This window comes from Papio anubis, chromosome 13 (genome assembly GCF_008728515.1).
Source record: "Papio anubis isolate 15944 chromosome 13, Panubis1.0, whole genome shotgun sequence".
NCBI classification, from domain to species: domain Eukaryota; kingdom Metazoa; phylum Chordata; class Mammalia; order Primates; family Cercopithecidae; genus Papio; species Papio anubis.
The window spans coordinates 73580551-73594582 of NC_044988.1; the positions used below are offsets into that span (position 1 = coordinate 73580551).

Consider the following 14032-nt stretch of genomic DNA (forward strand, 5'->3'; position numbering starts at 1 on the left):
GAGTCATTACCCTGAGCAGTCTTGCCTGGGAACATTTACATGTGATGTTCCCTTGGCTTGGCATGTTCTTCACCTGATTTACACATGGCTTTCTTCTTTCTTCCTTTAGACCTCTGCTCAAACTGTCATCATACTAATAAAGCCTTCTATGACCCACCTATACGAAACAGTCACAAATCTTTCTCCATTCACAGCAATATCTAGCCTCCTTACTCAGCTTTATTCTTACTATCTGAATTATTATTTTTATTTATTTGTTTACTTGGTGTCTCCCTCTACTAAAACATAAGCTTTCTGAGTGTAGGGAGTTGGTTTGTTCACTGCTGATTTTCTGGTGTTTATGACAGTATCTGGCATTCAGTAGTTATTCAACAAATAATTATTGACTATATGAATGAATGAACCCAGGAATATGACAAGAAAGCTCAAGATGCCAGCTGTTTTGTGGGTAAAACAAAAGGCCTAAAATAGTGTAAAAATTCACAGGGCTCTGAGAATAACTCTTAATATTTTGAAGGTACATAGTTGTTATGCCCACCGAGAAAAGCAGAAGCATTTAGAATCTCCAGGAATAAAGAGATAAATGAAAGAACATCATAGTCCAAATATAAACTAAAATGCTAAACGCATTTTGACTGAAATGCGTCATGACTGAGCAATAAAGAGAGTGAAATAAAAAGGACTCTGTTTGACTTTTATGCTTAGCATATTCGGCCCCCAGTAGCACAGGTCTGGTGTCACAGAATTGCTGACTCTTATTTTCTCCTGTGTATCCCAGCGCACCAAAGTAAGAAGAACCTCCTAAGTAATGGCCGAGCAGATTGCTTCATTCTCAGACCTGACTATAAAGTTCCCAGTGGTGCAATCTTTATCTTCCCTAGTCCATGGCTTCTGCAGGAACTGCACGAGTATGTACTCACTAGCCACGTGTGGCTATTTAATATTAGTGAAGTGAAAATTACATAAAGCTAGTTCCCTTTCTAAACACAGTAGCCCCTTTCTTTTTTTTTTTTTTTTTTTTTTTTTTGAGATAGGGTCTCACTCTGTCACCCAGGCTGGAGTGTAGTGATGCAATCTTGGCTCACTGCAACCTCCGCCTCCTGGGTTCAAGGGATTCTCATGCCTCAGCTTCCCAAGTAGCTGGGATTATAGCTGTGCACCACCACGCCCGGCTCATTTTTTGTGTGTGTTTTTGGTAGAGATGGGGTTTCACCATGTTGGCCAGCCTGGTCTCAAACTCCTGATCTCAAATGATCCACCTGCCTCGGGCTCCCAAAGTGCTGGGATTACAGGTGTAAGCCACCGCGCTCAGCCACTAGCCACATTTTGAGTACTCAATAGCCACAAGTGGCTCATGACTACCATCACATAGATGGTACACATACATACATACATACATAAAATTGAACAGTGAAGAAATAGAACATGTCCATCATTGAAGAAACTGCTATTATTCCAACAAATGATGGAGAACAGTAGAAAAAAATGAGTCAAAAAAGATATGCAACAGTGCATCCTAGCATTTATACATAATTGGACAAGTAACATGTCTGCAGCTGCCAGTACCTTCTCAGGCAGGGAAGCCTGGATATTACATGTTTATACAAAATCACAAGCCCATCTCCCCTTTGTTTCACACCACTGAAATTCTTGCTTAGAATCTAGCTCCATATTTATGGTATTTTGTGAGGCATTATAATAAGGATGAGAAATAATCTTCTGTTTCTGGTCTATTTTGGGTAGTAATCCTTAATAACGCTAAGGCTGCAGGATGTCCTTCCAAGTGTTTTGCAAAACATATTTCTGTGATCAAAATTATGTAAAAGTAGTGTTTATTTTCTAACTGTTGCTCCTGTTTCCTTGTATTATCCTTTGAATTTTCGAAGAGGCATATTCTCCTTCAGATTGATAGATTTAATTATTTCTAAAATACAATTGGAACTTGAAAATTAGAGATTATTTTATTATCGACTTTATTTCCCATCAAGATACTTTTCTTTCTCTACTAGGAATCACAATATTTGGTTCTCTACTGAATAACATTTGCATAATAATAATTTTGTAAATGTAGCTTATTAATCTTTTAAAAGCTAAACCATAGAGAAAGCATTGAAGGTAATTATAATTATAGAAGGGAATTCAAAGCCAGGCTGGTAGCTTAAAATCATCCACAGAAATAGTAAAATGCTACAGACCAGCCCTCTGCTTCCTCCACCACTGAGTCCGTTTATCATCAAACCACTGGGCCTGAGGCTTTGCAAGTTTGTAATTTTATGATTTAAATGGTAAATATCAAAGAATAACCTATATTATGACAAAGACAGAAACAGAGATTTACATATATGTTACTTAGAGTAAGAAATGAAACCAAGAGAAGAATCAAGTAACAATATAAACAACAAAAGTAGGAGGGAGGTAGTAATACAAGTCAACCAAATTCCTCATCTTTCATAGGCAAAGTTTATAGTTACTATGTAAAACTGATAAATTGGGAAAAGTAGATTTCAGCATACTGTTTAGAATCGTTCTGTTAGCAGAAGGTTTAAGGAAAGAAGACGGAAGTAAATTTCTTTTCATTTAATATTTCTTCATACTGTCTGAACTTTTATTACATGCATATTTCAACAAATCTAAAATTTCCAAAATAAGACACATATTAACTGCCATATTGACCTCATTCCACCAAATCTTCCATATGAATATGTAAACTGTGATTGATCTGAAACTGTTAAAGGAAAATAAAGGAACAAAAACATTTATTACGTACATGCCATGTGTACTGTTCTAGGAGTTTCTATATTCATTAATTCTTAACTGTTAAACCCTCTAATGTCCCTGTGAAGCAGATATTATGCAAGAGCACTCTTGAAATTTAGCAACCTGCAAAGAGAAGGGGTTGTATTTGGGGCAGATTTTTATACAGTCCCTACAAAAATGGGGACACTCAATGTTAACTGTGTACAAAACTGACTTTATCAGTGATGTTAGATGTGGAACTACATTTCCCATTGAGGATTCCTTCATTCTTGTTAAAGAATAAAGACTGTGAGATGTGAATAGAAGGGGAAAGTATATTATCGTTTGATCACGCTTGCTTGGCCACAGGTGGGCAAGCAGATTGACCTGTCCATCCAAGCTGAGTAATTCTTCACTCCTTCACTTTTTGTTTATGACTTTATTTCTTCATCCTTGGCAAGAGCAGAAAGTAAATCATGGCATTTCTTGGCTGAAAGGCAGTGAAACAGCTGTGACCCTTGAGATATTGTTTACTTTACTGCCTCCTGATACACACTCAGTCACTTTTGTTGGACATGCTTGATGGCTTTCGTTCCTACAGTTGGCTGTTCCGTCTGCTCCACCAATTGATGAAGAAGCTGCATTAAGCTACATTTATTAGTTCATTCATTAAAAATTTATGAGCACCTACTGTCTGCCAGATACTGAGGCAGTTGCAAATAGGAACAAATCAGGAATCCTACTCTTAAGGACCTAACAGTCTAGTAAGGGAAAACAGATATGTAAATACTAATCATTACACAGCAAGAATGAGTACTAAAAGAGGTGTGTATAATATAAAAACAGAGAAAAAAATAAGTTCGTATGGGAGAAAAGTGGAGAGAGGCTGGATACAGGAAGGTTTTACAAACACAGTGACATTTAATGTATATCTTTGGGGTAAGTAATGGTCAGGCCTAAAGGCTTCATGACACAGTAAAAAATAATGCCCCAAACTCAGTAACTGTGGCACAGTCATGGGACATAAAAGGTAGTAGGTTGATTGGATGTGGTGATGTGTCACCCAGATCACTACTTTAGAACCAAAGCATTAATGCCAACTACCAGATGAAGACTCAAAGCTGAATCTTTTCCGTGGAAATTGCATTCTCCCAAAGCCCCCTCAACCAAGAGTATGCTTCCATCCTCAGAGGTAACATAATTCATCTGATTTATCAATTTAGGGATGCAAAACCTTTCCTTAGTTGCAAGGTAATTATGACAGGCCATCTGACTTCCAGAGCTACCCATATGTGGGAAGCTGAAAAATTGCCCCCTAAAGACATTACATCCTAATCCCTAGAACCTGTTAATGTTATTTTATATGGAAACTGAGTCTTCACAGATATGATTAAATTGTTTTGAGATTGGGAGATGATCCCAGATTCTCAGCGTGGTTCCTAAATGCAATCCCATAAAGAGAAGGCGATTTGAGGACAGAGGCAGAGATCAGAGTGATACAGCCACAAGCCAAAGAATGCCAGCCACCACCAGAAGAGGAAAGGAATGGCTTATCCCCTAGAGCCTTGACAGGGGAGATAGCTCTAGCAACACCTTAACTGTGATTCAGTGATACTGATTTCAGGCTTCTGGCCTCTAGAACTTTGAAAGAAAAAAGTGTGCTGTTTGAAGTCACCCAGTTTGCAGGGATTTGTTACAACAGCCACAGGAAATGAGTATTCCCTGGGATCAGCTGAGGCTTTCTGACAATTACATTTCAGTTCAACTTCTCTTTCTGCCAATCCTGTGAAACAAACTAAGCCAAGTCTAAGTAGTCATTCTCTTAGGCTCTAGCTTTTTGTGGCTTAGGTCAAAACTTGAGGATATGTAAGAATTTGTCAAGAAGAAGAATGTGATAGGTAAATGTATGTATCAATTTGACTGGGCTAATAAGGGATACTTGGATAGCTGGTAAAACATTATTTCTAGGTGTGTCAGTGAGGGTGTTTCTGGAAGAGATTAGCATTTGATTCTGTAGACTGAAAAAGGAAGATTGCCATCACCAAAACCAATGGGCATCATCCAGTCTGTTGAGGGCCCAAATAGAACAAAAAGATAGAGGAAGAGCAAATTTTCTCTCTCTGCTTGAGCTGGGACAGCCAGATTCTCCTGCCCTCAGACATCAGCATTCCCGAGTCTTAGGTCTTCGACGCAGACTGAGACACCATCATCTCCCCTGGTTCTCAGGCCTTCGGTCTTGTACTAGAACAACTCTCCTGGCTTTCCCGGTTTTCCAGCTTACAGATGGCAGATCTTCAGAATTCTCACCTGCCCTAATCATGTGAGCCAATTCCTCATAATAAATATTTTTTCTATATACAGTACCTATATATATTCTATTGGTTCTGCTTCTTTGGCAAACTCTAGAGAAAGGGGCAATGGTCAGGGAAGGAACAATGTATAAAAGCATGAGAGAACCCAGTGAATTTGAAGCAGCTCTGGGTCATTTAGGGCACAGATGTTATGGTGAGCCTCACATGTTGAAGCTATTCTCACGGCATCCTTATGGCCTAATTTCCTATTTTGTGTTTTACTTCTATCAAGCCCAGACCTGACACTAGAAGAGTGGGCCCAACTCATGCAAGGCTTTTCATTTTATGTTTGGATATTATTCTAAAAGCAGTGGGGGTAATATTGAGCAACTGTTTTAGCATGATCAGATTGTGTGTTTTAAGATCATTCATCTGCAGTGTGTAAGCAGGAATGAAGGAAAGAAGAGCAGAGGAAACAGGAGTACAATGAATGACAAGTGCAACGGGGAACAAGGACACATGAACTCGGTATGTGTTTCGTGGACTTTAAAAGGAAACAACTTCAGAAAACACCTATGGTCACTTAGTGCTGACCTTGAGCCTCATAACTAAATGTTTAGAGGCTAAAAATGTGAGAGGGAGACAATAGTTCTGAGGACAATGTATCTTTGATTATGGCTGGCAGCAAGTTGTAGGGATCTGGATAATCTGCCTGGCTTTGAATAAGCTCTGCCACTTATTCATAAAATGTTACCATTAAGCAAGTTTTATGAACTCTGCATTTTTCACATCTGTATCATAAAGATAGTGCTGATACTTATCTTATGGGGGTTATTGTGGTAATTAAATGCATTAACATATGTAAAGCACCGAGAAGAATACTTGGCACATAGAAAATGCTTAATAACATTAGGTATTATTAGTGCAGTGGTTGCCTCAAATGTTTTATAGTAAGGAGAGCTGCTTTTCATTTATCAGAGCCCTGAAATCTCAGGAACTGGTAAGGAGCAAAGAATATGTTTATTAAAGTTGCTGATTAAAGTCGGAAGAGATACATCGATACCAGAAACTTCACCTCCTGCCCCTCTCCCATTCTAACTTCCTTCTCCTCCTTCCCCAGTGAGAATGGTAAGCTAGGCAAGGAAATGCTATTTGCTTAGAGCTAAATGGGGTATCCATTGTCATCTTGGCAAATCACCCATCTAAAATTGAGTTTATAATACTGCTAGTCTCATCCTTTGGTTCCAGCACTGGACTTGAACACCTTCAGTAATCAGAAATACAAACAGTCCTCAGCCTCATAAATTCCCAGTCTAGTGGAGGACACAGCCCAAAACGAACAATTATGTACTTATATAACAGTACAATAAATGGTATAATAGAAGCTGACTTGAGGGTGCTAAGGGAGCAAAGAGGAAAGAACTAATTCAGCTTGGGGATGCAGGCCAGGTTTCACAATACAATTTATCTGTGATGAATCTTAGAGAATGAAGCTTTTCTTGCCAGGCGGAGAAGTTGGGACAGGCATACTTGATCAAAATAGGAACAGCCAACAAAGTCACAGAGGCTGGAAGGAGCCCAGCTTGTTTGGAAAATGTTGGTAGCTGGAACATAGCTTGAGCAGTGCGAGGAAGGGTGGCAGCTTGGCAAAGGAAGTAGGCTGAAAATTCTACAAAGCAATGCCAAGGTCTTCACAACTATCCTGAAGTTAAAGAGAGAGTCTGAAGATTCTTAAAAGAAGAGAAACATAATCAGATTGGGGGTTAGTAAATTTCTGTGGTAGTACTATGGATGGAAAAGAGCAAAACTATTGCGAAGCCTCCTGAATAGAATGAGGAAGTAAAGTCTCTTTGAAACACAAAACTTAAAACCACAGTGATAGAGCCTATATTATATTAATATTTAAAATGCAAGACCCAAAATAAAAGGTCACTAAATGCTCTCCTCAGGATTCTGCATAAAACTAACGAATTTTTCAGTTGCCCCAAAATTTTCTATTTATTTATATTTTCTTTATGTTTATTTCACTCTGAAGCACCACTGTATAGACACACAACTTCAGAAGACATGCTTGCCTTTTAGGCCAAAACAAATAGAGAAGTGAAAAGATCAAACCAAGAAAACTGGTCTTGTTTTGTTTTAAACGTGAATGGCTAGAAAGGCAAAGTGTATATTGTCTGAAAAGAATTGCACTATCAATCTCTACAAATGTTTCTGTTCCTGTGAAAAATCAGTGCACATTACTCAACATATGTGCCCATCAATCTCTACCAGCTTGAGCTGAGGGTGAGTCTGATAAAATTTCCCAAAAGAATAATATGTGCTAAAATGTCACTTCCTAAAACTGAAGATTTTAATTCACAAAGGTAAATTTAAGGCACAAATTTGGAATTAAAACAAAACAAAAACTTAGTCAATATGCAATATATTTTGGAAGTAAACTGTATTAATAGCATTTCATAAGTTTTTCTTTTCCTGAAGTTATTAAGTGTTCAAATAATATTTAGTGCTTTTTTTGTTATAAATGGACTGCATGCTTATAGTAAAACACTCACAATTAAAGTATAAAGGGGAAAATAAAAAATCATTCATAAGGGCCAGACCCAGAAATGTCCATCATAAATATTTTATACAATCCTTCCATTCATGCACATATATAATATATTTATCACTTATTTGTATTCATTTAAATTATGCCATGAGCATTTTCCTATAATATTCAATATTCTCTGAAAACAATATTTTAATAGCTGTATAATATTATGCCACATTTCTAGTCCATAAATTATGTAACTATTAACTTACAATTGAGCTTTTTGATTGCTTCCAATTTTCTGTATTTTAAGAATTCTGCAACGTTCGTTCTTGAACATAAATCATTCCTCACATCTCCACATCTTTTGTGATTTCCTAAGGGCAAAATCTTAGAACTGGAATCATTGGGTCAAAGTGTAAGTTACATTGTTAAAACTTTTGCCACTGACTGCCAAATTGCTTAGGGGCAGGTTTAGAACTGGAATTGTTGGGTCAAAGTATAAGTTACATTGTTAAAACTTTTGCCACTTACTGCCAAATTGCTTCGGGGGCAGGTTTTGCTACTATGGAGTTGCACTGGGAGTGCATAGCTAGACAGACAAAAAACATGGTATATAATTAAGAACTACTTTCCCTTATTAAATGTAAAGTGGGATGTTTTCATAATATTTACTGGACAATTATATTCTGTGAACTGTTTCCCCATGTCCTATTACAGGTTTCCTATTGAAATGTCTGTCTTCTTCATCTTCTTCCTCTTTTAAATTAAGGGAGAAGGGGAGTTTTCTTTGTATTATAGATACTTCAGGATGCTCAGGAATACCCCTAAAGTGGAAAATCTGGGCTTTCCTTTTTCTTTGCATGCTGGTGAGGGTGTTTGGTCTAGACACTAGATCATATTGCCTGTGGAAACACACCTAAGGACACCTTGGTTAAGATCAAGGCCACCAAGCACACGATAATCATATTATGCTCATATTTTAGTCTCCTTGTCATATTTTTTGTAATATTTTCCCCATATTTTGTTTGCCTTATTTTATTATCTTCTTTGAAATAAAAATATACTTTATATTGCAGTGTAATAAAATTTAATATTTCCTTTAGAAAATATGCCTGTTTTTGTTTCCTTGCACAAATTACAGCTATATGTATTAAATATATATCTCTCATTTTAAGTAAATGAAATAATCACGAATGCACTAATGTTTCTTGTATAATTGTTTTATGCTTTACTTTTTGTTTTACTTTGTAGTTTTTGCTTTATTTAAATAATGTTTATACTGGGGTTCACTTTGGTTAACTGTATAAATACCTTTTCTTCACGCTTGTAATCCCAGCATTTTGTGGAGCCGAGGCAGGCAGATCATGGGGTCAGGAGATCGAGAACATCCTGGCTAACATGGTGAAACCCCTTCTCTACTAAAAATACAAAAAATTAGCCGGGCATGGTGGCGGGCCCCTGTAGTTCCAGCTACTTGGGAGGCTGAGGCAGGAGAATGGCATGAACCCAGGAGGTGGAGCTTGCAGTGAGCCCAGATTGCGCCACTGCACTCTATCCTGGGCGACAAAGAGAGATTCCGTCTCAAAAAGAAAAAAAAGGCTTTCCTTCAAAACACTTAAACATCTTTTTCAACACCAAGCTTCACTGACTATACTTATTGCCATATTTAAGGTCTTTGCTGAAGGTTTTTGGAAATTGTCCTAAAATTAAAAGGAGAGTGGTAGTGTTGGTAAAGGTATAATCAGGGAGTGGGAGTCTTTCGCTCCTTGCTGTAGCTAGTTTTCCCCTTGAGTATGGAGAATTTGAAAGGTTATACAAATTTTGCCACTTCAAAGATTATATTCATTCTGAGGACCTCTCCTATTTATTTTGAAATTCATATTATCCTTACTAACATTTCTAATTAACTAGTACCTTAGTTGAATTATGTAGAGTTTTGTTTAATCCATGTTTGTGGTTGTATTACTAGACATCCTATATTAACTTGAGAATAAATTTTGCCTAATATTAATTGCCTCTCTCTAAGAATTAGTGTAAGAGTGTGTTCATTTTGGGAGCAGAACATTCTCAGTTTACCCCCTACCCTGCACTTAAATTATGCCTTTCCTGGATTTTTCCTTTTAGTTCTGTGGGTTACCCTAACAATTTTTAAATAGTACTTCAAGTAGCTGATGAGGTAAATACCCCTTCATTTTTTAAATTTAACTATTTCTTTCAGTTTACTCTTAAAATCTGTAAATTTGAAAAGTCAGTAAAGTCCCTAAGGGGTATTGATTGCAATATATAAATTAATTTATAAAAAGTAACAAAAACCTCTTTACATTATGGAGTTTTCTTATGTAGGAATATAAATTCAAATATTCCCTGGATAAAGTTTTGACAGACCTTGATATTGGACTTATATCTTTTTCAACAGCAAAATTGCTCATTTTAGTTAAAATAAATGTTACAAATAATTGTGAAAAAATAAATTTCACAACTAAGTATACAGAAAAGTAACATGTACACTTTATACGGAAATCCACATACAAATTTAGGTGATTAGATGCCAGTAATAGAACTGGCAAAACTGAGAACTTGGTGTTATGCATATTTTAAAGGTTTACAACCTGAAATCAATAACACAAAATTCAGTCTCTTTAATGGGCATTTAAGAAAATTAAATAAATCCCTGAAACAGTACAATATAGAGCTCACAAACTATTACAGTTACCAAATATTTTTTTAAATGTTATGTGCCTTTGATTCTCAAAAATGCTAGTGTGTAGTTATCTTTATAAGTGGTGGGGAGAGAAAACTATGGTGAGAAAGATAAGTGGAAATGACAGACGAAGGCATTATGCTGTTATACTAAAAGACATTGCCAGAGGACACTTTGGAAATCACTTGTTGAAAGAGATTTTGAATGCTTCTCTTCATATACTGTAACTTAAATAACATTTTCTACCGTGACTAATTTTTAAAGTCTATGCATAACTTTGTTCCCTACACATAAAAGAGAAATTTAGTTTTCACTCAGAATTAAAGCAGATTTTCCTTATTCTTGAAACCCAGTCATACCCCCCTGTGAGGGCTGGCAACTCCTATTATTGACACCACAAAGGCCTCTGCTCACACCTTGGATCTCGCAGAGGCGTTTGAACCAGAGCAAACTCCATCTTGAGTAGGGGCTAGGTAAAATAAGGCTGAGACCTAATGGGCCTGCATTCCCAGATGGTTAAGGCATTCTAAGTCACAGGATGAGATAGGTCAGCACAAGATACAGGTCATAAACACCTTGTTGATAAGACAGGCTGCAGTAAAAAAGCCAGCTAAAACCCACCAAAACCAAGAGTGACCTCTGGTCATCCTCACTGCTACAGTCTTGCCAGCACCGTGACTCTTTACAAATGCCATGGCAGCATCAGGAAGTTACTCCATATGGTCTAAAAAGGGGAAGTATGAATAATCCACCCCTCGTTTAGCATATCATCAAGAAATAACCATATAAATGGGCAACCAGCAGCCCCTGGGGATGCTCTGTTTATAGAGTAGCCATTCTTTTATTCCTTTACTTTACTCTGTGAACTCGCCCTGAATTCTTTCTTGTACAAGATCCAAGAACCCTCTCTTGGGGTCTGGATCTGGCCTCCTTTCCTGTAACAGACCTGTTGTTTGCTGTGGTTCCAACAGTTACACCACAGAAGCAGCGATACACCAGAATGTATGCATATAAAACCAAACAAAACAACAGGCATTGAAAAAATCACAATGCTGAATTTACACAAGGTAAAATGTCTACACTGTGTTTGCTATTGAGAGATGACAATGTGCTAGCAGACCTCGCTCACTCTCAGCGCCTCCTGGGCCTCAGCATCCGCTCTGGTCGCACTCCAGGAGCCCCTCAGCCCACCACTGTGCTGTGGGGACCCCTCTCTGGGGCTGGCCGAAGCCGGATCCCTCTGCTCAGGGGGAGGTGTGGAGGGAGAGGCTCCGGTTGGAGCTGCAGCGCTCGCATGCCTGTGCCGGTTCCGGGTGGGCGCGGGTTCCGCGGGCCCCACACTCCTCCTGGCTGGCCAGAGCCTGCTGGGATACAAGATCCCTCTGGGCTGCTAGAGTGCCTGGGCTAGGTGACTGAAAGTCCCGGGGTGAGTGCCATTCAGAGGTGAAACCAGCTGGGCTTCTGGGTGGGGTGGGGACCTGGAGAACTTTTGTGTCTAGCTAAAGGTTTGTAAATGCACCAATCAGCACTCTGTGTCTAGCTAGTCAGTAGGGGACTTAGAGAACTTTTGTGTCTAGCTGAAGGATTATAAATGCACCAATCAGCGCTCTGTGTCTAGCTAAAGGTTTGTAAACACACCAATCATCACTCTGTCAAAACGGACCAATTAGCTCTCTGTAAAATGGACCAATCAATAGTATGTGGGTGGGGCCAGATAAGGGAATAAAAGCAGGCTACCCTCCCCCCCCCCCCCCCCCCCACCAGCAGTGGCAACCCACTTGGTCCTTTTCCACGCCCTGGAACCTTTGTTCTTTTCCTTTTTGCAATAAATCTTGCTGCTGCTCCCTCTTTCGCTCCATGCCACCTTTAAGAGCTTAACACTGACTGTGAAGGTTTGCAGCCTTGCTTCTATAGCGAGACCACGACCCCACCGGAAGAAACGAACAACTCCAGACTCGCTACCTTTATGAGCTGTAACACTCACTGGGAAGGTCTGCAGCTTCACGCCTGAAGCCAGCAGGACCAGGAGCCCAGCAGCAACAATGAACAACTCAAGACCAGCCATCTTTAAGAGCTGTAACACTCACCACGAGGGCCTGCAGCTTTACTCCAGAAGTCAGCGAGACCACGAACTCACCAGAAGGGAAAAAACTCCGGACACATCTGAACATCTGAAGGAACAAACTCTGAACACACCATCTTTAAGAACTGTAACACTCACCATAAGGGTCCGTAGCTTCATTCTTGAAGTCAGCGAGACCAAGAACCCAGCAATTCCGGACACACTATCATGGTTGTGTCTTTGTTTTTCATGTTCAGACTGGAGTTGGAGTTTGTTGCTCCTTTTCTAAGGCAAGCTACCGTTAGTTATTATGCTATTTAAATCTTGTTATATTGTAACAACTAATATTTTCACATTTGTTCATTTTCTACTGTACACTCAATAAAATGACAGAATCTGTTCCCAAGAAGAAATTTCAATTTGTTTATCCTTGTCTCAACCCGGCCCCTTACTCCATATGGAGGCCCCCAAATCTTAAGCATAAAAGTTGCAGTTGGAACGGCAAAAGCTGGACTTCACAGTTGTGGTAAAGATAACAAGCCAACAAGTCAGGCACAAATTGTTCAAAGCCACTTGAATGTTTACTTTGCCTTGATGATTTTCCTCTTAATACTGGAAATAAGAAACCTTAAGAAAGCAAACAGCCACATATGGCTTTAAGACCAAGGGTCACCCAGGGCAGTCTCTCCAACCTGTTCCACACATGGTCAACATTCCAGACCCAGAGCAGTTTGAGGGGCATAGTTGGTGCTTAACAGGGGCAATCAGGCATGGGGTGTTGACTACACACACTTGTAAAGAGTCACAGCTTGTCACTGGTCATTGCTAGAAACTGTAGTTAGACATTTTGGATGCACCCCTTGGGGTTGAATAGGAATCTGTAGTAGATGCTGTATGCACAAATCACAATGACAGCATTTGACTCTGTTCCAAAGGCACAAATGCATGGCAAACCTGAAGAAATCTGATAGTTGGAAAAATTCCACTTGGAACTGAAGTATTCTGGAAGAAAATTGGCTCTAGTTGGAACACCAAACTTTTTGGATTTTCAGCAGCGAAAAAAAAAAAATATGTACTGTGCCATGGTCACCAGATACTCAGATGAGGGAAGCTTCCTAATTGAAGTTGATGAGATAAATATTTGCCACTTGCGATCTTTTTCATCGTTCCTGGATAAAAGGCCCTGATATAGTAGCAAATATTTTTACAAGGGTCTGTTTTTTTAAGATGCGGTTGTAATTCTTGTTGCCTACAGGTCGAGGGCCACCAGTTTAGGACGCCCTTGTGTGCAAGAAGGTCTACAGGTGGCTTCTTGGTGCAAGACCACAAGCTTCACACAACAAATGTGTGTGATGGGGGAGGTCAGGAGAGAGGTGTTAGTATCTACTGGGACACAAGGCACAAAGGCCTTTAAGGTTAGAGCGAGTTTCCAAGACGTGTGACTGATGGACACTGCATATCCTTGTAAATAACTTAAGGAACCCAAAACGACCACAATTCTATCTTGTCATAATTTGACCGCCTTAACTTCTGTAGAAACTTTCACTTCAGTAACAGTCTTTTTCAGATCATCCCAGATTGTCACTTTACCAGGAGGCTATTTTCAGCTTTTTCCCACCGGCCACTAAAGCAAGCTAAATAGCTACGGCGAAATAACATTTCAACATGGCCAACTTCTTCTTCTAAAACTTCTTGTTGTTCTCTCT

At 39.0% G+C, this 14032-nt stretch overlaps 1 long non-coding RNA gene across 1 annotated transcript; it reads right to left on the minus strand.

The window, feature by feature from the left end:
• Positions 1-1235: 1235 nt before the first annotated feature.
• On the minus strand, positions 1236-12391 carry LOC108582355. Its single transcript, XR_001895700.3, has 3 exons — positions 12043-12391; positions 7833-7937; positions 1236-6757 (listed from the first exon to the last, which is right to left on the minus strand). It is a non-coding gene; the product is annotated as an uncharacterized LOC108582355 (long non-coding RNA).
• Positions 12392-14032: the final 1641 nt, after the last annotated feature.